The sequence below is a fragment of the Suricata suricatta genome, chromosome 6, assembly GCF_006229205.1.
Source record: "Suricata suricatta isolate VVHF042 chromosome 6, meerkat_22Aug2017_6uvM2_HiC, whole genome shotgun sequence".
In the NCBI taxonomy this organism is placed as follows: Eukaryota; Metazoa; Chordata; class Mammalia; order Carnivora; family Herpestidae; genus Suricata; species Suricata suricatta.
This window is the reverse complement of record NC_043705.1, coordinates 103577853-103597863: the sequence shown is the minus strand read 5'-3', so window position 1 is coordinate 103597863 and position 20011 is coordinate 103577853.

The following is a 20011-nucleotide window of genomic DNA, read 5'->3' as shown; positions in this document are numbered from 1 at the left end:
TCTCGTTTCTGAGCTCCCCCTACGCCCGTCAGCCTCAGAATCAGATGAGAGGGCCTTGCTGGAGGCAGCACTGGCCCGTAGCAGTCTCCCCTAAGCACCCCAGCCCTTAGGCGTCAACCTCACCTGGCCAGGACTCTGGATGGTACTGTGTGGCCTAGTAGTGCACGCTCTTTTGCCCAAGGCATCTACCCCATCCCTAAGACTCTGGCGTGTGAGAGATGTGTAAGGCAGGCTCCGAGCCCAAAGGCATTTAGTGATTTGTTCCGGGCTCCAGGGCCTGAGAGCCACTTTTCTTGCCTCCAGGGCGCTAGATCCAGTCCAAAGGCTGGATGGAAGGCCGAAGCACAGCCACATTGGGCCACTCCACCCAGATCATCACTGCTTGAGAATTTTTGCTAGTCTAAAGCCACGAGTGCCAGGGCTCACACCAAGAGAAATCTGTATTTGGCAGTAAATACATTCCGCAGGGACCACGACCTCTGCACTGTTCACAAGCCTGGCACAGCCAGAGACTGCCATGCCAGGATCTCACACCCACCAGCAGAGAGAAGTCCTGGTTGTGCAGACCTCCACTATTTCCCTTCCGGCAAGGGCCTCTCCTGATCTCCAGTTCTCTCTCTCCACAAGGGCCTCTCCCAGGGCTCTCATTGGGACCTGGAAATCCCTGGTGACAGTGTGTCTCCCGGAATTCTCTTTCACCTCCCACTGAGGTAGCTACCCAGCTGATGCACCCATACCTGAGTCCCCTACCCCCATCCACAAGCCTTTCCCAGAAAACCGCCTTCCCTAGGGGAAGGGGTAGGGCTGGGGTAGTGTGCCTTTCTCTCCAAAGTGATGTCCAGGAGGAGGCGGAAGAAGATAAATATGTGACTGCTTTTTTCCGAAGGCAAATTCATTCCTCTATGCATTCATTCAACCTTGCTTACTGACAGCCCACAATGTGCTGGGCACACTTAGTAGTGAAGAGGCAGAGGGAGAAAGGTCAACTCTCTCCTTGTAGGGGTTGGTAAGGTAAGGCCCAGAGAAGATGAAGATTATCCTTGGGGTTGCTAGCGCACGGAGATGTGGTTCTTTTCTCCCGTAAATACATGGATAGAGGAGTGCACACTACCGGATAGAAGAGGACAAACACTTAGTCCTGGGCAGGTTCCACTAGTGGGAGCTCAGCAGGGCTGTGGGCCCTAGAGATGCATGGGGCAGGGGGGAGGGAGGTCCTGGTTTCCTGCCTGAGGCAGGCTGGAAACCCGCCGCTCTCCGGGCGCCTGGCGCCAGCAGCGCCAGGGTTGGGCCCAGCGCAGAGCCGGAGGCTAGCCGGGAGGGAGCTCCAGGCGCCTGGTTCAGCCTCGGCTCCACGGGGTCCGCGCCTCCCTGGCCTGGAGGCGCTCAGGAATGAGGCAGTTCGAGTAGAAATCTGTAATTACCCTGGGGAGAGGGACCTCAGTCCTCAACACACACCCAGCCGACCTTCACCGGCAGCATCGCACAGCGGCACACGGGGGCTCGTGATCGCACACGCACACGCCTGTGCACACAGGCTCACAAAAATCACTGGCATACAGCAGCCCATATATTCACACAGATGCCAAAACGTATATGTATTCCCACGATAACACATTTATACCCACAAGACACACAGCACTTCAATATTCATGCATTCCTAGAATTTTGTACATTATCTCTCTGTCACCCACAGGGCACACATCCCGATTCAGGTGTGTTACAGCTTTGAGCCACTCCCCGCCCTGTAAGCAGGCATGCGGAAAGATACCATCACACAGCAGAGGCGCACGAATTCTATGTAAGTATCCCACAGCTGCAGGGTTTTACACCTAGCCTTACACCCACAATTGTGCACAGGCACACCAATTTGTATTTTCTTACAATTTTCTCCACAGCACAGACTTCTGAAAACCTCATCAAATATGGCACATGTTCTCCATGTGGAAACTAAGTCTTCAGTCTCGCAAACACACCCAGGTGCACAGCCACAGTGACTACTGTGTGCACACAGCTGCTCCGACATAGCTGTTTTTACGTGTGTGCACACTACACACAGTCACATAAAGTGCAAACGCTTAAGACAGCTTGACATATAGTCTATATTACCTATACAACCACATTCACAAGTTGAACAATAGAGGCACACTGTCACAACACCCACATGAAGGGCAAGCACTCATATAGATACTGGCAATTACGCACATACAAACTCACAGCTCCAGCACCCACCCACACCCATCCAAATTGTTTCCCCCACCTTACACAGGCCAAATATACTCCCAGAGATCTTGCCTGGTTAGTTTGGTAGGAAATGCATTATCAATACTGGATGATGGGTCCCTTGAGGGCCCTGGGAATGCCTGGCAGCTCTCCTGGGTAAAGAGCAGGGTGCTCCCCCCCCCCCCCCCCCCCCCCCCCCCCCCCCCCCCCGTCCCCTAGGCTGAAGAAAATGCAGCTCCTCTCCCCGCCAAGCCCCACTTCTGGGCCCAAAAGAGTGGAAGCGGTCAGCCCAGCAGCACCCACACGGGGAACACAGCCCTAGGGGACCCACTGGGGCTTCGGATGGGCGGCCTCCTGCAGGATGGAGGCCCCGAGATCGCCTGCGTAGACAGAAAGGTGCCTAGGCTTTAGCCTCAGCCTTCTGGGAGACCCCAGTGTGCTTTTGCCAGACTCAGGTTTGGAGTTCGGTGAAACTATGGGGACCTGGTGAGGACTCTGTCTCTCTCCGCCCCAGGCTAACGTGGTGTGCAACCCAGGAGTCTGGCCGAAACTGCTGACAGAGAGATAAGGCACATGCGTTCCTTTCCCTTTCTGAGCCTCAGTTTCCCAATTTCAGAAGGAAGAGATAGAACTGATAGTCTGGGATTTAATTCCCAGCTCTGAACTGTTGCACGGACCCCACACTCAGACTCGGGCTTAGCGCTCCACTTCGGGAGCCTAATAAGAGGCCCTTCCCAAGTCTGCAGATCCAGGATAAGAAGCAACGGACTCCGGTCTCTGAGGGGCCAAGGCGCCTAGCCACACTCTCTGGCTCCCCTTCTCCCTTCCGGTACCCCGCTGTGCTCACCCGGAGAGAGCCTTCGCAAGGTCTGGCACTCTCAGCATTTTGAAATGGGCGCTTTTTCCTCCAAGTGCGCTATGAGGTCCGGCAAGAACTCTTCCCCCATCTTACAGGGTAGAGAGTGCAAGCCCACAGAGGTTAAAAACTGCAGTAAAGGAGTGCTCAAGAGAGACTGGCTGTGGAATCTGGTGCACCTGGGTTGAAATTCGGGACTGTCACCCCTCCTTGTGGGAACCTTAGGATCCTCAGTTTCCTCCTCTGTAAATTGGTACACAGTAGCCACCCGTTCAGAGTGCTGGCTTAAGGCCAATTGAAATGATACAGGTGAGGGGCGCCTAGGTGGGTCAGTGGGTTAAGCAGCCGACTTCAGCTCAGGTCATGATCTCATGGTTTGTGGGTTTGAGCCCCGTGTTGGGCTCTGTGTTGACAGCTCAGAGCCTGGAACCTGCTTCTGATTCTGTGTCTCCTTCTCTCTCTGACCCTCCCCCGCTCACACTCTGTGTGTCTCTCTCTCAAAAATAAACAAACGTTAAAAAAAAGAGAGAATATCGCTGAAGCTCTTAGCACAATAACAGTAAACTTGGATAAACGGTGCTCTGTTTGGGGGATTAATTTAGCTTTATCAAGGGAAGAAACGGAGTTTGGAGTCCACAGGACTGCATAGCACTGGACAGGGAGGGAGTCCAGGCCACCCTTCCCCTATTGAAGTGTTGTGTCCTGATCTGCCCAAGCCTGTTTCTGACCTCCTCTTTCTCTAACTACCCTACAGAACCCCACTGCCGGAGGGCTGGAGGTGAGGGAGGTGAGGGAGACCGAGCATTGCCCGGTGTGGGGGTTATGTTGCCAGAGACTTGAATTCCTTCTCACCCACCCGCATTTCATTCGTTGTATGATTTGGAGGGGGAGTTCGGGCGCCCTCCGAAACTCAGTTCCCCCATCTGTACAGTGCACCAGCTGTACCCGATGGTCTGGTACCCGACGGTCTGGAGTGACTTCGGCCTGGGCCCTGGGGTCCTTCTCCTGACCTTGCCCCGCTCCTCCGCTCACGCCCACCTCCACCCCTCGCCTCAGCCCCTCGCCCCGGAACTGGAAGGCCAGAGAGTCCTCGCCTTGCCTGGGCGCCCACCGCAAAACCTTCTCCCACCGAGTCCGGTGACCTTGACGCCACCGGCAATCCCCGCACCGGACCCCTTTATCTAAATAGGGCCGTAAATCAAAGCCCTGTCAGGGCGCGGGTAATTACAGGAACTCCATAAAAAGGACCCGGCCGGCCGCCTGTTTATATTAGCGCGGTGTAAAATATTCTCGCTGTCTTGGGGAATCGCGTCGCGCAGTAACGCACCATAAATCAGCCCGCGGGCCATTTACCCCGCAGCTTGAGTGCGCAAGTCCCTTAAACGTTTCTCTGCGGCCTCTATAGAGTGCCTAGAACTTTCCAATCTAGCCCAATCTGCTAGGGCAGGAGAGACAGAAAGCAAGCTTATCGATTTCTCCTATCGGCTCCTAGTGTGAGAAGACTCCCCGACTTCCTGATGTGGGAAAGCAGCAAGTCTATGGAGAGATCTTATTAGGACAAACTGGGGAAACCGGCCCAGAGAGGGAAAGAAGTTACCCTAAGGGCACAGGGCCAGTGCGTGGCAGACACACTGCTAGAGGCCAGACCTCTAGGGAAGACCCTATTGATGGTAGCCTCTGTCTCCCTTTATACCCCCCTTTCCTGGGTCATGGACTGGTCCAGCCAGAGAGGGTCCATTCCATTCTCTACCTTTTAGCTTCCTGCAGCTGTGCACAGCATTATGTGTAAATGTTCTTGTGTGAAGCAGAGCCTCTGGTTCCTAATATGGGCCCCTTGTTTCATAGGTGGCAAAACACAGGCCTAAAGGTTGGGGCACACAGCTAGGAATAGAAGACCCTCCGTTACTAAACTCATCCATTTTCAGTTTATCTCCATTCATTCGTAAAGAAACACTAAGAGAAATAGAGAAACCAGGAGAGAAAAAGAGAGAGAGCACGCACAAGCATGTGTTGGGGGTGGGGGGCAGGAAACGAGAGGCAACCCTGTCCACTCTTAGGTTTGTAACAGCCTCTCATACAAAATCTATTTAAGGTAAATCTGATGCTGCCCATTGTCTAATGAGTAACATAAATCAAGCTTATGGAAAAAGAATATTAAATTTTCCGTGTCTTCCCTCTGGGCTGGAACCTAAGAGTCCGGGAGAATTAAACATCTTCCTCTCCCATTCTCCTTCCCTTCCGAAGTCCGTAAATGACAACGTGTTTACACAAGTTTTTATGTCGTCTAAGCTTCGTCCCGGCTCCGTTTCCTCTTCTGTGTATTTTCCGCGCAGAGAGATGTCTGCTTCAGGACGCGTTCAACCTAAACAGAACCCCGTCTGATTGGAAAATGTATTTATTTGAAAAATCGTAACTCACGGTTTTGGTGAAAACGGCCCCCAAATTTATGGGGTCGTTTGGGGCGCGGCGGCTGTAAATTTAAAAGCACGGGAAAGCACGGGACACCCCTTCCGTCCCCCGCTGCCGCAGCGTCCCGGCTGCAGCTCGGGTCAGATTTTCGGAGGGCGCACGGAGCACGGAGAGAAATCCCCTCCCGGCTCCAGTCCCTAGCGTGGTTATTGCGTTTTAGCAGGCAGGTGGATTTCCAGGCTCCTTTCCACCCAGTCCAGTTGCTAACGGGGCAATTTCATTTTGCTCAGCCTGGCAGCTGAGTTTCCGGTGGTCAGTTATCGGTGTTCCGTTGTGCACCCTCTGTTTTAAGGGTACCGGGGCTGTTCGTTAATTGCACGCAGGTTAGTTTCGTGGTGTTAGGTTGCAGGTCGCTGCGGTTGAACCCAACTGATCAATTGTGTGCCAGGCTGTTTTATGCCAAGGGGCTTATCTCTGGTCAGTGTCATGAAGGTCAATTTCACCGCCAGGCCTGACCATTGCTTCCTGAGTCAGAGAATTTTTTTCCTTTTTCAGTGCAATGTGAATACCTTGAGAGGATGAAATCAATCCACTCTACACATTTTTCGGATCCTGCTGCTAGCCTTCCAGGGTAGACTGAGGATTGCGGAAAAACTGGAGCTGGGATCCTGTCCCCAAGGACAGATGCCACCATGAGCTGGGGAGCCCTGTGGTCCAAACAGAGCCTTCACCAGCAATCCTGGAGTTGGCTCTCTCCCAGAAATGCATGGCTGAGCCACCTCTCTCCATCTTTTTAACTACGGATCATGCACTTCTCTGTCAGCATCCCAATGTGAAGGGAACGCTTGGGCAGAGCCTCAGCTTTAGGCTTGTTCCTCTAAGCACATCTCAGGGAGAGGGGTTTGGCGATCCACTCCAAACTTTTGCACACACTGGAGCAATGCAAGAATGGTGGGGGGAACAGTAGAATCTACAGGTTTCGCCACAAGCCTGGGCCCTCAGCCACCACCTGGCAAGAGTGACCTATACACAGTAGTTAGTATTCGGTTCAAAGAAATGCAGTACATTTCAGTAGAGAAAACCCAACCAGGTCAACCTGCTCTGTTCTGGAAGATTAAGATCTGGTAGGAGGTAGAATGGGTCAAAAATGACAAAGTGACAGAGGATTGCTCTCCCGTTATCCTGCCTTAAAACATGGGGCTAGGGGTAGAAGAGGGGTGGCCCTTCCTTCCTTGGGCCTCATTCCTCCCAATCTAAAATGAAATGGGCCATGGGATCTACACTTTCTATAGCTGCTGACAGGACCAGAGCAAGACAGGGACTTTTAAAGGTGCTTGGAGGCCAAGGTATTAATCTTGAGAAATCTGTGCGTGTCTGACTGAGAAATCCACAGGAACTCAAATGTTTGGGCCCTGGCCTGGGGGTAGGTGGTGCATCACTGGCCAGCTACACTTACTGGTGAATATTCTGGCCTCCTCAACTCTTTCCTTCTGCAGATAGGCGTTCAGAAACTGGGTCTGCAGGCAAGAAACTGCATCATTATTAGTCTTATTATTTTAAACAAGGCCAGGCTACATCCGTCATCTTTCACATAGTGGTCAATTGTAAACACACTTTAAGAGAGAAACACAAAAAAGGGATTTAATGTTGACACTGGGAAAATGCTTAGCTCTGGCGTTGCTGGGGAATTGGCAGGCTCTCCTGTCCTTTGGGAGAGAAGTTAAGTGCTTAGTGTTTTTTTGCTTTTTCCATTGAATTTTCAAATCTCTCAGGGGTCTTCTTTGTCTCTTTAGTTTAAGGAGAGAAGTCCTTGCTTAAAAAGCCAGGGGTGGATAAAAACAAAAAGTCAGGGGCAGATTGAAAATAAAAGGGGCAGATTTTTAAAAAATCAAAAATGGATAAAAAGATAAAAGGGCTTTGGGAAGGAGAAGGAGTGGGGCAGGCACACTGGGCCTTTCTCAGTGTCTGCTTCCATCTGCCCCACAGGTGCCCCTGCTGCAGCAGAATGTGGTTCAAGAGCAGGGAGATGAGAAAGAAAGGCCTGCCTGGTGGCTGGAGAAAAGGGAAGTGCACTTTCGTTTCTTCTTATTATCAAACATGAGATGTAAGTCCCTTCAGGAAAGTCCAGTCCAACCTCCTCTTGCTAGTGTGAAGTTCATGCCCTAGCCACACAAACACCACACCCCTTCACGTCACCCACACACAGCGCCGGGCACAAGACTGTCCCCATTCTCTTCCCAACACCCTTTAGAGCATGGGGCAAAAACCAAGAAGTCATAGTGGAAACCACCCCCAAACTCAAACCAACTGCTGGTAGTTAGTAAATTCATTTTCATCCATGCAAGCAAGGCCCTCAGAAAGTCTATTTCAAAAAGAACAACAAAGGTGGCAGGAGAAGAGAGAACAGAAAGAAAAGCCTAGAAGCCAGAGCAGAAATTAATGTAATTGCCTCCTCTCCCCTGCTATAAATTTCACAGAGGAAATCAAATCTTTCTGTGCATGTGTATAAAAGCCAATCAGTTTATTGAGCTCACCAAAACCCATTATGTCTCAAACTGGGTATCCTAATTGAATGAATCTGACTGTACCAGGCAACCAGGAATCACCCGAGCCAGGTTTCTCCAAGCCTTTGCCACGGAGCCAGAGAGGATAAACATGGGCTGAACCACACACTAATCAGCTTGCTTGCAGAGAAGGGGAACTTTCTCAGCCTGAGCGCTGGCAGATGCATCCTAACATTTTGCGTCAGATTGTAATGGAATATTTCTCATAAACAGCCAAGTGTCTCTTTCAGCCACTCACCTGACATGTTTCTTGTTGTTTAGCTTCAGATCTGACAGATGATGATAACCTGGAAAAGAGAGAGGTTACAAACGCCGAGGGCTGTGGGGCTGGGCAGTGTAAAGGGCGCCTGCTCCAGAACTGGGACAGGGCTGTGATTTGTAGGGCCAGGAAAAGGCTGTTATGCAACCAGAGGCAAACAGGGCGCTGGTGCGGGATGGAAGCACACAGCAAGAGGCTTGGGCTGCTCACTCTAAGGTCATGTGCCACTTGTTTAGTATCCCCTGTTGTCAGATGGAGGATGCCCCCTGCCTTTTGCCTCTCCACTCCCCCCCCCCAGCACACCCCTCACTCAGGGGCACACTGATTTGTAGCACCTGTTAAAAACACATAATGGATGCTATTAGCTGAGGCACTAGAGGAAAATAAGGGAGGAGTTGACTTTATTCCAATAAAAGATATATGTGGTTTTTTTTCATGAACTTAGTTCATTAATTTAAATTTCTGAGACCAATTAAAATAATCATTGCTGCTTTCTCTGCAACATGGGAATCATTCTATGATTGGTTTTCATTGGGATTGGTTCTTGAAGTTGAGCGGATATTACAATCCTCTTGTTGAACATGTTTCCAAGGCAGAGAACCCCACAGGATGGGGGTGGGCATGGGATATGCATTTCCAATGAAGCCCACTCTGATGCAGGAGCCATGCTTTGAGAGCACAACTTGTATGAATATGGCAGGGACTCAAGAGTAACCTATTTACCAACAAATGTATTTTCTTGTTAGTTGTGTGACTTTAGCAAAGTCAATATAAACACACAGTTAACTATGATACAAGTCTATTGTGGACATTTTAGAAAATATAGGAAGAACTGACAATTTCCTGGATGTTTCAACTCCCCGGGCTGTAGCTTTCTTATCTGGATCCTACAGACTCTAAAAAGAGACGATGCTTTTATCTTCACCTGTCTTACCCTTAGCACCCAGCACACATCTGGCCCATTGTAGGACCTCCAAAGAAATAATTGGTTAAATGAAGCTATAGATTAGATGATCTCTAAAGTCAGTCCCAAACCTAACGTTCTATTTTTTCATTTTCTGCTCTAGGGGAAACATGTAATTGCGTAAACTCAGATATATTTGTCATTGGGACTCTTGACATTTAAACATGTATATGCTTTTCCCCCCCATGTCTTGTCACTTGATCTGACAGCTTTCTGCTTGCTCTGTTTGATATTAGTTTAGGGTTGTGCTTGCCTGAGGCAGCCCAGCCACCACTGTGGATTGGAAGTGAGTCGGGTGGCCCCCACCTTGTACCAAACAGAATAAGCAGAGCAGATTTTTGAAGATTCTAGCAAAATTGCATGAACAGCCCAAGAAACAGGAGACTGGGCTGTTTGCAGTTCTTACCTGAAAGCATGAGGCAGACCCCTCCTCTTCTGTCACAGCTCACGAACATGACAGCTGCATTCAGCTCTGACTGTCTGTCATGCACTGTGCAGGAATCTCCCATTGAATCCTGGAAGCCAACCTGTTAACTCCATTCTATAGATATGCAGATATGCCCGAGGTCGCTCAGCTAGGACATTGAGGAAGTAGGATTCAAGCCCAGGTCTCTATTGACTTCAAAGTCCTTGTTTTAAACCATTGTTATGATGTGTGTGTTGAGAGTGGGAGAGGGATAGTCAATATCCTGAAAATATCTTAATTTCTCCAGCAATACTTTAACAACAATAATGTACTGTCATTAAAGAATATGAACCTGGCACCTGTTTCACTCCCTCACCCCCAAATACCATAGACTAAGAATCTTTCCTGTTACACAGAGATCATGTTCATCCATTTTAATAGTAGCATATGGTGCTCATCAGGCTGCATCTAAATAGATAACTCGCCATAATGAGTTTATAAACCCCATGAGGTGAGGAGTCAAATCCATTCTATTCACTTGTGTATCCCCAGCACTTAGCATAGTACCTAGACATAGAAATCACTAAATAAATATTTGTTGACTGTATGAATGGTAACTTGCTTAATATAGACAACTCTGAAGAGATGCTTCTGGCCCTGTGATCATCTAGAAGTTAATCAAACAGTACAGCCCATCACACAGTTGATGCTCAGCAAGATGTGGTTGAAGGAACAATCTTTTAGGAGGAGAGCTGGCACATGGAATTTTTAAAATAAAGTCTCACTTAAATTAGTAAAAGGGACGTAAAATAGACTCTGCATCTGAGTTAAATCCCTGGCTACGCTTTGTAAGGAAGGTCATGTTTTCTAATTTCAGCTCTGTGCTCCCTCATTATGTGACCCCAGCCCCCAGATCCTCCCCAGAGACCATTAAGTCCTAAAAATCTGTGTGTCTGTAAGATGCTAAGTCATGTATCCTTTGCCAGAGCTAGGCCTGGAGTTAAATCTCAGCCAAGTTTATTGGGATAATTTGCTTCTAGACATCATAGTTGTCATACTGGGCACTACTCCCATTTATACTTTTAGAATGAATTTCTAGGGAAAAAAATGAATATAATGTTGAGTTTAAAAAGCAGGAGACAAAGAAATATACTGGGCTTTATCTTCCCTTTAAGGTAATATAAGATAAGATAAGATAAGATAAGATAAGATAAGATAAGATAAGATAAATTCATACTCCAAAGTAAATATATAACATGAAAAATAATTCCTATAAGAAAAGACAGTCAGTAAGAAAAAGTACCAAGGTAACCTGGGCAAAAAAATAATAATTACCCCAACAATAACATTTATTTGACATTCATCATGTGGTAGGCAACATGTTAAGAATGTTACATGGATGATCTCATTCACTTCTCAAAAGTACTTCATCAGCAAAGTGCACTCATTATCCCCATTTTGCAGGTAAAGAAACGGAGGCATAGAAAATTTAAGTTAACTTGTCTAAGCTTCCCCAGCTAGTAAGAGACAAAGATGTGCCTTGAACCCATGGATTCTTCAAACACATTTAGGAAAGGAGAGGAGAAAGAAGGAAGGAGAGAGGAAGTAAGATCTGAGGAGAAAAATTATCCATTGGTAGGAATGAAATGGAAGCAGTGAAATGGGTGTCAGACATATCTGTTCGCTAACCCGGCGTGGAATCACGTTGGGGGCTAATCAGAAATGCAGAATCTTAGCTTCGCCTCAGACCCACTGAATCAGAATCTGCATTTAAAAAATATCCCAAGGGATTCATAGACACGTGAAAGTCTAGGATGATCAGTTTATATAGAATCTATTTGAAGGGCGCCTGGGTGGCTCAGTTGGTTAAGCCTCCACAGACTTCGGCTCAGGTCAGATCTCACATTTGTGGGTTCAAGCCCCACGTCAGGCTCTGTGCTGACAGCTAGCTCAGAGTCTGGAGCCTGCTTCCAGTTCTGTGTCTCCTTCTCTCTCTGCCCCTCCCCCTCTCATGCTCTGTCTCTCTCTGTATCAAAAATAAATAAAATATTTAAGAAAAAGGAATCCATTTGAAAAAATTTTTTCTCCATTTGAGAAAATCCATTTGTGTTTGTCTGGACAGGTACCATCTTAGAAATAGGGGAGTAGCTGCATGAATCCGTTTTTCAACTTGGAAATGATCCCTGTTTCTTCAATTGGGAAAATACCTTACTTGATTGCGATCAGAATTTAAAAAAAAAAAACAACAAGAAGACTAGAATAGAAACTATCAGAGTGCATCTCATGAAGGAAGGGTAGGTGTTACTGCATAGACCTTTATATTAAGTATAAGTGTGTGTACTAGGTCTTGAGCTGCAATGTCTATCTTATGAACTCTTTGCCAAAGAAATTTTAGCATCTGGTCTTCACACTGTGGCCTGAGGCAGCCTTGAAATTCCAGGCTGACATTTAGAGGTGTGGTGGATCTACTTCCCATTTCTGATAAATGTACAAACTCTGACAGAAAAAGCAGGGTGGGTGGAGGGGGATGAATGTCTCACAAATGATCTATCTTCCTGTCCAGCTGCAGAAACCTGGGCCCAGAGAGGAGAGGGACTCACCCAAGGTCACACAGCAAAACTGAGACTTAAGGCTTTGGAAGAAGGAGCCTCACAGTGTCAGCTCTTTCATTCACTTTTTGTCCCAACGAAGGAAGACCTGAGTGGCTGGATTGGGATCTGGCCAGGAGGCCAAGCAGCTGGGGGACATGACTCTGGAATGTGTTGGGGAAACAAGACGCCTTGTCCTCCAGGCCCGACAAGCCAACAGGCCTATGTGTGGCCAGAAAGGGCTCTGGTTATCTGCTGCCCGCCTCTGTTTCGTTTGGTCTGTCAACTCCAGCAGCAAAGTGCCCCAAACGTGTGAGGCTTGATAAAGGTGGGAAGGTAAGAGGGTGGAGGTGGCAGGACATCAGGGACCAGAGCTAGAGATGTTCCAGAACCTCTGCTTCTATGTGTCCTCTCAAGAGGCTGGGAAAGCCAGTCAGACCCTCCTAGCCCCATTCACAGCCTCCCCTCCCTGCTGGTGGTGGCTGAGACTCTGAACTTCTCTGGGTGACTGGGTCCTCTCCATCTCAAGATGGAACAGGATAAGATCTTGAAACTTAGATGCTGAATCAGAGGATTTAGAAAATTTAAAAGAAGTCTACCCTTTTATTCTTCTTTGTATATATTTTTAAATTCAGAAAAGTAATATGCAGAACTTGGGGAAGAAAAGAAAACAATTATATCCCTACCACACCAAGATAGCTGTCACCACTATGATGTGTATGGTTTTCAAAATGGGGTCGTAGAGTCTATCCTGTTTTGCCTTGCTCACTTAGCAAGGGTTGTGAGTTTTATTATTTCTATTTTTTTCTTTTCTGGTCAATGAATATCATCTACTTTATATTATCTGGATATTTGATGATAATAAAAGAATTATTGGGGTGCCTGGTTGGCTCATTCGGTTAAGCATCCAACTTCAGCTCAGGTCATGATCTCACAGTCCATGGGTTCGAACCCAGCATCGGGCTCTGTGCTGGCAGCTCAGAGTCTGGAGCCTGCCTTAGATTCTGCATCTCCCTCTCTCTCTCTGCCCCTCCTCCACTCACACTCTGTCTCTCTCTGTCTCTCTCTCAAAAGTAAATAAACATTAAAAAATATTTTTTTTAAAAAAGAATTATCATGGGGCACCTGGGTAGTTCAGTTGGTTCAGCGTCTGACTCTTGATTTTGGCTCAGGTCATGATCTCATGGTTTGTGGGTTTGAGGCCCATGTCAGGCTCTGCGCTGGTGCAGAACCTGCCTGGGATTCTGTCTCTCCCTTTATGCACTTCCCCTGCTCACACTCACTCTCAAAATAAATAAATAGGGGGGCGCCTGGGAGGCTCAGTCGGTTAAGCGTCCGGCTTCGGCTCAGGTCATGATCTCATGTTCGTGGGTTCGAGCCCCACATCGGGCTCTGTGCTGACAGCTAGCTCAGAGCCTGAAGCCTGCTTCAGATTCTGTATCTTCCTCTCTCTCTCTCTCTGACCCTCCCCTCTCTCATTGTCTCTATCAAAAATAAATAGAAAACATTTAAAAATGTTTTAAAAATTAAAAATAAATAAACAGGGGCACTTGAGTGGCTCAGTCAGTTAAGCATCCGACATCAGCTCAGGTCATGATCTCACAGCTTGTGAGTTTGAACCCTACATCAGGCTCTGTGCTGACAGTTCAGAGCCTGGAGCCTGCGTCAGATTCTGTGTCTCCCTCTCTCTCTGACCCTCCCCCACTTGCACTCTGTCTGTGTCTCTCAAAAATAAATAAAAAACATTAAAAATTAAAAAAAAAGTTTTATCAGTTTTCTTCTGTAATCTTTTTTTTTTTTTTTTTTTTGGTTTTGTTTGTTTGTGTTTTTTGCCTAGTTTGGTCACAGATTCCTTTGAAAATTTTAAGCAAGCTAAGAACCCACTCCCCAGAAAAATCCCATATCATACCCACAGCTGCAGAAGGTCCACAGTCCCCTGAGACCCAGTTGTGTGTCCCAGGTTAAGAACTCCTGAATTACATGATTATTTTTTGAGATTGCATAGTATTCAGGTAGATCTATCATCATTCACTTAGCCACTTCCCCTATTACCGGGGATTTTTATAATAACTGAATTATTCTTAATGAAACATTCTGTGACCTATGTCTTTGCATGTATATTCTGACGACAAAGTCCTCAAAGTATCAAAGGACACACCCGTTGGAAAGGTTTTTCTTACAGAATATCATTACAGAAAGTATTGTTCATGTCTTTTAAAATCCATTTCTGTCATTGGAGTCAAGCTCTCTGGGGTGAAGCCTAGCCTGCATGGTAATCTGCCCTGCCTCTCCAAGTCTGTGTCCCCGCTCGCAAATGCAGAGTTAAACTTGTGGACACCCTGGATCTCTCACTCTGTTCCATGATTCATCCAAACCCGGAAATTCAGGCCAATGCTGCATGGTCTTCACAGACCCTGAACTTCTATCTTTGCTCGAAGGGCGGACCCCACATGCATTTAACAATTCTCCCTGCTCACGGACCTCCTCCCCCAGTCCACCTCTGCCCACCAGGTGCTCTCCTAAAACCTCCGCAGCCCCAGAGGCCACCTTTGGTGGACTTTTGAGTAAGACTTTTAGGTTTGGAATCCTGACTCCAAGCAGGGTGTAACTTTGGGTAAGTGGCTAAACTCTGCTGCCATCTCTGCGTGTTTAAATTCCATACTACCTGACAGGGTCAAGTTAGGATTCATTGAGCTAGTACATGTTAAAGTGCTCAGTACGGCACCTAGCATATAGTAAACACTATCAAATATTTGCTATTATTACTACATCCCTTGCTTCCCCAGCCCCCTCTAGGACTCTCCTTTGCCCACAGAGTGTTGTAAGGACTCCTCAGCATGGAAAGCCAACCTTCTCTAGCACCTGTCCACACCTTCCTTAGAGCCTGTCTGCCTGTGTCCCCTCATATACACTGTTGTTAAAGCCAAATGGAATGATTCCTATCTCCACCTGTCCCCTCCTCCCCACCCGCATTAGGCCCTAACTGTTCCTTCTTGGTGCCTTGGCTGGAGTTTTTCCTTTCATCACAAATTCATCTCGCTCTAGAGCCCTCCAGAGGAAGATTTAGGGCTCAAATCTACTCATGCCTGAGCCCCTGGAAGTCCCTGGTCATACATGGCCCTTCCAGCTCTGGAAAGTTCACTGGTTCCAGAACGAGACCTGGAAGTGCATTCCCTCCTCTTCTTGCTTCATTTATGCACACTTCGCATCCCTTCCCGGAAGCCCTGTGTGTCATCCTCAGCACCCTGCCTCAGCTCCCATAAACCACACACATCACAGCAGCACCACCAGGAGTCACCATGTTGTGGCCAGAATTTGAGACTCCAGGCTGAGGAGCCTATGGAGCCAGAAAGTCTCTTCCACCCAATGTGGAGAGCTTGGCTCAACAATTTGCTCCCTCAGACACTCCTTTCTCTCATTTGAGGGGTGTGACATGTATCAGAAGTACTAGAACCTTTGGAGATGGCGTTATGCAGATGTGGGGCTGTCTTGGAACCCAAGACTCATAACAAAGTGTGACCTTGGGCTCAGGCTCACCAAACCCCAAAACAGCAGGGCTGGATTTTCCTACAGGACCCTCAGGCCTAAAGTTCAGTGCCCACTCTGTGGAGCCCACCTACCTGAAATGTCATCTCCAATGTCTTTCCTCAAGTAGACTCTATTAGAACACGCAACAGACAGGCTTCAATTGCGGAAAGAACTTGTACGCTGCTCCCTCTGTCCCTTCTCCTTTGTTCTATGGGGCTGGTTTTTCTGCTGCTGTACGAAAACTAGGGCGGAGCCAAGAGTTTTCTAGTCCCTTAAGGTTGTGAAAAGTCCTACAGCCACCTCCGGTCACTAAATTCCAGTCACCAGTTCTGTCCCCCTAGACCCCCACCTCTCCACACTGTGCTGGAACGGGTGCCCTCTCCCTACAGCCCCCCAGCCCTGGCTTGCGGGTGTGTTAGGTCTGCTGAACCCTGTAATCAAGGAGGAAGCATATTTGGCTTCTCTCTTTATCTTTGTCTTGTGTGTCTCCGCTCCCCGCAGAATTTGATAAGCTTGATTTCCGACCCTCCGACCCTCCAGGGCTGGAGCGGTGGAGGAAGACAGTGGCTGCCTGCTGAGGTAGCCCGCTATGGGCGCTCTGACCTGGGAGGGCATCTCCAGTGCACTGCCTCGGGCGGCCCTTCCGGGGCTCGCTCCGGCCTCCCTGAGGCTCTGCGGCTGCTCACCTGCAGGTCCTTGGCAGGGCGGATGCATCTCCATACTTGCAGCCGGCTTTCTCCTTCCTCAGCCCCTAGGCATCCAGCAGACCCTCCTCCAGCTCCTTTCCACTTGCTCCAGGAACCTCTTTGGGACAGACCCTGAGATAAGCTTCCTGGCATGCTCCTCACCACCCCCCATCTCTCTCTCTCTCTCTCTCTCTCTCTCTCTCTCTCGCTGTCCCACGTGAGCCCACACCAAATTTCACAGTCCTTGTTCCAATAAGCTCTGAGGGAGGGGTACCCACTGTGGGCCCTGCCACTCAAAGCCATTGACCAGCGAAAAGGTGGCCCGTTCTGTGGGACAGGCAGGGGTCAAATGGCAGCCCGTTGTGTCCCCTGAAAGGTAGGAGACATATTTTGAGCCCTATGAGTAGTTTCTCATAATATCCTCTTCCAGAAGGGGGAGGTATCCCCCATCAATCTTTTTGGAGGACAGGGCGGGGAGGGGGACTCACAGCACACCAGCAGCTCGGTAGAAGGTCCCCCCTCATCCTCAACTACATCCAGTTTTTTCAAACCACCCGCACTGAGGGACTGAGATTAGCCAGTTTTTGTCTAGCATGGTCTTGTACCTTACTCTGGAATGTGGCATCCATTATACCTTGGCCTCTCACTGCCACTTCCGTTTTAATATCCTGTTACACTTATTATAACAGTATCCACCATTAATCTGATGCTCACTATACACAGGCAGGCTCAGGACTGATCGTTTGTAGTGAATATTTGCTTCCCGCCCCTCCCTCAGCTTTCTGTGTCCAGTTCACCTTCTCTGGCAAACAGCGCCCTGAACTTCCGGAATCTCAGGCAATTACCTCTCCCTCACTGTGTGTGTGCTGTGGGGAGAGTCAGCAATAGAGACCACGGCAGGTGCTCTCAGTGCCCTGCTCTGACTCCCTTTCTGGGCCAGCGCGCCCTCTCCATCTCATGAATCTTGGGTGCTAATGGCTCTCAGCTGCCTCCTTCTCCAGGTGAATTACCTGCAGTTACCTGAGGGGTTGTGCCCCTCCCCCTGGGGGTGGCTGGTGGTCAATGACTGACTGATGGAGGATAAACCCAGCCCGTGGGCCTAGAGGCTGGGCAGACTATGGTACAAGCCATGCTCCAGCCTGCCTGTGGGGTCAGACGGAGACTAGACTGCCCTGAAACCACGTCTTTGACCAGCTCCTTCCCTCCCTCTCGCTGCTGCCTGCCTGTTCTTCTCTTGACAGCACCCTCAGCAAAAAAACGATCCCACAGGAATCCTTGTCTGGAGCTCCGATTCAGGGAACCTGCCATAACCAGGTAGGAATGGGACCCTGGGCAGGCAAGGCTCCCATGACACTGAATATAGCATGGGGAGAGAAGAGGCTGGAAGCTTGCTGCTCCCGTGGTGGCTGCGTGGCACAGTTGTCCTTTATTCCTTCTATCTTATTTCCTGGTTCTTAAGTTTTTCTTTGGATCCTGAGGACTCCATGTGCTTCTATGTGTTGGTTCACTTTTTAGCTAGACTGTCTTATGCCTGCCATCAAAGAACTCTACACAGTTAAATGTACCAGTTCAACCCTCCAAGAACCCTAAGTGACAGGTGTTATTATCATTCCCATGTCACAGAAGAGGAAGCTGAGGCTCAGAGAAGTTTAGTGACTGGCCTTCGGTTCCACAGCTAGTAGACAGTATTACCAGGAGCTGGGTTTTGAGCTCGGGCCTAACACCAAATCCGTGCTCTTAACCAACCTGATGTGCTATCTCCGTGGGATAGGGCAAGCTGAGGGGGCCCAGAGCCTCCCTCTAGGTTAGGCTAATATGCAAATGAGCGAACCACCTGTGCTCCTCCAGGCAGGGTTGGGGGAGGGGGCAGCAAACGGGCTGAGTACTCCCTCCAGCTCTGGAGCTAGGTTGGAATCCAAGCTCCACCACTTGCTAATGGTGTGAATTGGACAAGTTCCCTGAGCATTTGGAGCCTCAGTTTTTTCATCAGGTCCATGGAGATAATAGGCCCAGATAGGATTGTTGGATCAAAGGAGGTCCTGAAAGGAAGTGTTTGTTCAGCTCGGTTCCCAGCATGTAGTGAGCACTCAATAAATAGTAGTTGTCACTTCCTGTCATTCAGGGGTGACTTAGAACATATTTCAGCCAATGAAGGGCCAAAGGAGGCCCGTGGCAAGGACTGTTTCTTGGGATCCCAGCATTCTCCTGGGCCTTCTGTCCTCAGCCCGGGTGGATCTGTGAGGCATCCCTCCATGGGCCTACAGAGTGCGACAGGCATAGACCAGGCAGGAAACACAACTGACTTGGAGCGGACCAGGTGGAGGCTGTGTCAAACTGGAGGGCCGGGCCCTGTCTTCAGCGGGCAGCAGTGCTCAGTGGCACCTGCTTGTGGCCATTTGGGAACTGGGGTCCAGAGTGGCCAAATCCTGGAAATCTCAAGAAAAGCAGGAATCTAGGCTATTCTATGAAATTTCCCAATTTTTAAATGTTTTAACTTAAAATATATTTTTAAGTTTATTTATTTTGAGAGAGAGTTTGAGGGAAAGGGGCCTCAGGGCAGAGGGAGAGAGGGAGAGAGAATCCCAAGCTGACCCTTGCTGTCAGCCCAGAGCTTGATGTGGGGCTCGATCCCACAAACTGTGAGATCATGGCTTGAGCTGAGATGGAGAGTTGGATGCTTAACTGACTGAGTCACCCAGGTGCCCCTTAAAATACTTTTTTAATGCTGATTGGGCCAAACTACACCCATCTGTGGCCAGATGTGGCCTCAGTTTGCAACTCTGTGTTAAAAGTTTTGGTGGATGGTTGTGTGAAATCAAGGGCTGCCGTCTCCCTAAACCAGTAGTTCATCTCCAGAGCCTGAGGATTGGGCTGGGTTTGGGGGCTACTTTTGGCTTTGGCTGTTATTGGTTTTCAGTGCTAATTCAGAAGGAGGGTCTAGCCCAGGTGACTAAGACCCATTCCCTGCTCTTGAAGAAGGTAAGGGTTCCTGGGTGAGATTTCAGTTCACCAACAGTGCAAGGAGAGGAAAGAAGCCGTGTGTGTGTGTGTGTGTGTGTGTGTGTGTGTGTGTGTGTACACACACGCATATCCATGTACATACACACATCTGCGGGGGGATGGGTATGGAATCCTCCAGCTCAAAATTGGAATACTGAAGTTTTAGAGGTGGATTTTGTTTTCATTGATTTCTGTTTGTCGAGGCAAGAAAGAAAATTAAATATTTATTGAGCAAATCTAAAAAGAAATGAAATAGAGCTAGCTTTCTCTCCTAAGAATGTCTCTGACATATTTCAAGAGAGAAAAATAAATTGCAGGGTAGTGTACTAGATGATTTGGTTTCAGAAAAGCAAAAGTCCCAAACAGCCCATACACTATAGTGGCAGTATCTGTGTGGAGGAGAGGAACAGTGCACAATGATCCCCAAAGGGCCGTTAACATTGTCACCTCAGGGGGAGAAGCAGGGAGGGGCTAGATAACAACCTTCCACATGCACACATTTGTGTGCTGTTGTGTTACTGGTTTTCATAA